A 3,338-nucleotide genomic window follows, 5' to 3' on the forward strand; every position below is an offset into this window, starting at 1 on the left:
GGTCACTGATGCATTGTTGGTGGAACTGTGAACAGATCCAACCATTCTGGAGTAGTTTTCAACTATGCTCAAAAAGTTATCAAACTGTGCATACCTTGTGATCAGTGTTTGTACTGGGCTTACATGCCAAAGAAGATATTAAAGGAGGGAAAGAGACTCACATGTGCAAAAATGTTTGTGGCATGTTATGCTCTCTCTGTTGTTATTTGCTTGCATTTTGTTTTCTTTTTCAATTTTTCTTTTTCTTCCTTCTTGATCTTATTTTTCTTGGGCAACAAGATAATTATATAAATATGTATTAATATATTGGATCTAACATGTATTTCAACATATTTAACATGTACTGGACTATCAGCCATCTAGGGGAGGGGATGGGGGGGAAAGAGGAAAATTTGGATCAAAAGGTTATGCAAGGATCAATGTTGGAAAAAATTACCCATATATACGTGTGTATATATATATATATATATATATATATATATATATATATATACATATATATATATATATATATATATGAATGAAATGAGGCATTTGGAAAATTTTGAATACAACAAAAAGAGGCTTATTTGCCCCTAATCTAGCAAGGATATGCAACAAAGGGTATAGAGGGTACACTTAATTTCTATAGGCACATGTCTCACGTCCATTTGGAAAAACATCTGGTTAAGCAGGGTGAGATATTGTGCCTAATGCAAGGTTCAAGTATCCATCAGTTTCAAAACAGTGCCATTTCTATGAGAGTTAGCATTTTTATACTCTTTGCTTCCAGAAAGATGTGTCAAAGGAGACAGCTGTCAATCAGACCTTAAGGATATATTTATTATATTTATTTTCTTTAAAAGAAACTAATTATTTGTTCTTGGGTGAAATTAAGAGTCCTCAAAAAGGTGGGTCTTCACATTTTTAATAGTAATACTGTTATACAATCTTTCATGAAAAGTTATTTTTTTCACTTTGGTTTTGTACCAACACTAAGATTTTAGGTAAACATTGTTTATGATCCAACGTATTTTTCCTGTGTCTCTAGTACCTTCCATCTGTTGAGTCATGTTCATGGAGTGCTTTAAAAAATTAATTTAATAAATGTGAATTGTTTCATTTCTAAGGACATAACATCTAATGTTTGAACACACAAATGCAAGTTGTATATTGTCTTTTATTTAGTTTATAGTATCATTTATTTCCTTTTTAACTTTAAAATTCATGTTTTTAATATAATGATTTTCTCAACAATAGTTTATTTTTCCAATTACATGAAAAGATAGTTTTCAATATTCATTTTTGCAAAATTTTATATTCCAAATGTTTTCTCCTTTTCTTCTTTACCCACCTTGCCAAGACAGTTATATATGTATAATCACTTTAAACATATTTCCATGTTTGTCATGTTTTGAAAAACAAGTCAGAAGAAGGGAAAAGAAAGAAAGAAAAAGAAAAGAAAAAGTAAAAAATAGCATTCTTTGGTGCAATCTCTATGGTTCTACTTCAGGATGTGGAAGGCATTTTCCATTCCAAGTTTATTGGAATTATCTTGAATCACTACATTCTTAGGTAGCTAAGTCTATCATAGTTGATGATCATGTGATCTTGTTTTACTGTGGATAATGTTCTCCTGGTTTTGCTCATTTAACAGCATCAATTCACTTATGTCTTTCCTGTTTTTTAGGAAGTCACCCTGTTCATTTTTTCTTATAGAAATCGGCCTATTAATTATTTCTTGTAGAACAATAATATTTCTTATACAACAATAATTGACACCTCTGTAACTCCACATTCTATGTTAATAGGGTTTGAGGGCCATCAACTTCTGACACTATGATTTTGATAAGTAGTGAGCACCACTTCAGTAAGCAAGGAAACAATTCTCTCCTTGTAGCCAAGAACAAAATCATCTATAGCACAGACCCTAGATGAGAGACAGTCTGGTATTTTTGGTTTGTTTTTTTCATAAACCTAAAAAGGCAGGTTTTTGAATCCTTCCAATGTTCAGGGAAAAACAAACAAACAAACAAACAAACAAAAAAAAAAAACAGGTCTCAGTATAGTGAATATCGGTACACTAATAGATCAGTAAAACACTAGGTATTATAAAAATCAGAAGGAAGCAATCATTGCAACATAGTCCATGTTAAAAAAAAAATAAAGTTGAGTGCTTAAAATGAACTTGAAGTTCTTACAAAGTGGAGGTTCAACAAGAGATTTTCCTAGATTAAGCAAAAAATTGATGATCATCAATTTTACCCACAAGGCAAACATTTAGCACTTTCTCTTTCATCTGACTCTCTCTGTCCACATCACTCAAATCAACTGTCCATCTGATGAGAGGGCACTGGTGTCTTGAAAGAGAATGTGACATGAAAGTGTGAGGGTTTGATTCAGCAGAGTAGAAAATTCTGCTCTAATTAGGGCAGTAACTGAAATCTGATATAATGGAGATAATGTCCAGCACTGCAATTATTTTAAATTTAAATATCTGAGATTATTAATTTTATGTAAATACCTTTCAAAATTAGAATTAAAAATTTAAATTAATAATATTTTCCTCTGAATAGAGTATTTATTGAAATTTAAATATCATTTTAAATGATTTAAAGTTTATGGGGGAAATATATTCTTTAAAAAAATAAATAATAGTTCTATTACATTAATGCCAAAATAGATTTTGATTAGAAAGATCATTTCTCTAACATTTAATGCTCCTTCCTTCCTCTAAATTTTATATTCTTATTGTTGGATGAGCCCATTTATTGAGACTAATAATGTGTTGCAAACAATAGCAGCAATTTTTTAATTATTTTTAAGGCAAGGGTTAAATAAATTGCTACTGCACCACCGAGCAGTAATAGTAATAGCAACTTTAAATCACCTGCTTAAGTTTTTGAGAATAACACACAAGCCTTGACATTTTTGCTAAAGCTGAAATAGAAATAGATAAATAATTAATTTTGATCTCAAATCTACTTGTCCATAAAATATCATGCATGGAACTAATTATCCAAGCTTCATTTAGCTTAAATATAAATAGGTAGTAAACCCCCAAACTTAATATCATCTGCAAGTTGGGGTTATAGAGTCCTGAGAAAAAATGATTGTCTAATTCCATTGGGTTCAGACCTAAAAAATAATTAGTTCAAAGTTATTTAGTCTATCAGCTTTAAATAGATGTTTTTAGAAAAGAATTTTCTAGTAAAAAAAAAATAGATCTAGTGAGAACATTTTTGGAGCAGGAACTAATTCACGACATTATCAACATTTTGTTAATGTGACTCTTTGTCCTCCATCTTTCCAGTATTTTGAGTTTCTGATAAGTAAGAGATGATCACTCAGAGTTGTTT

The sequence above is a fragment of the Sminthopsis crassicaudata genome, chromosome 3 (genome assembly GCF_048593235.1).
Source record: "Sminthopsis crassicaudata isolate SCR6 chromosome 3, ASM4859323v1, whole genome shotgun sequence".
Classification (NCBI taxonomy): Eukaryota; Metazoa; Chordata; class Mammalia; order Dasyuromorphia; family Dasyuridae; genus Sminthopsis; species Sminthopsis crassicaudata.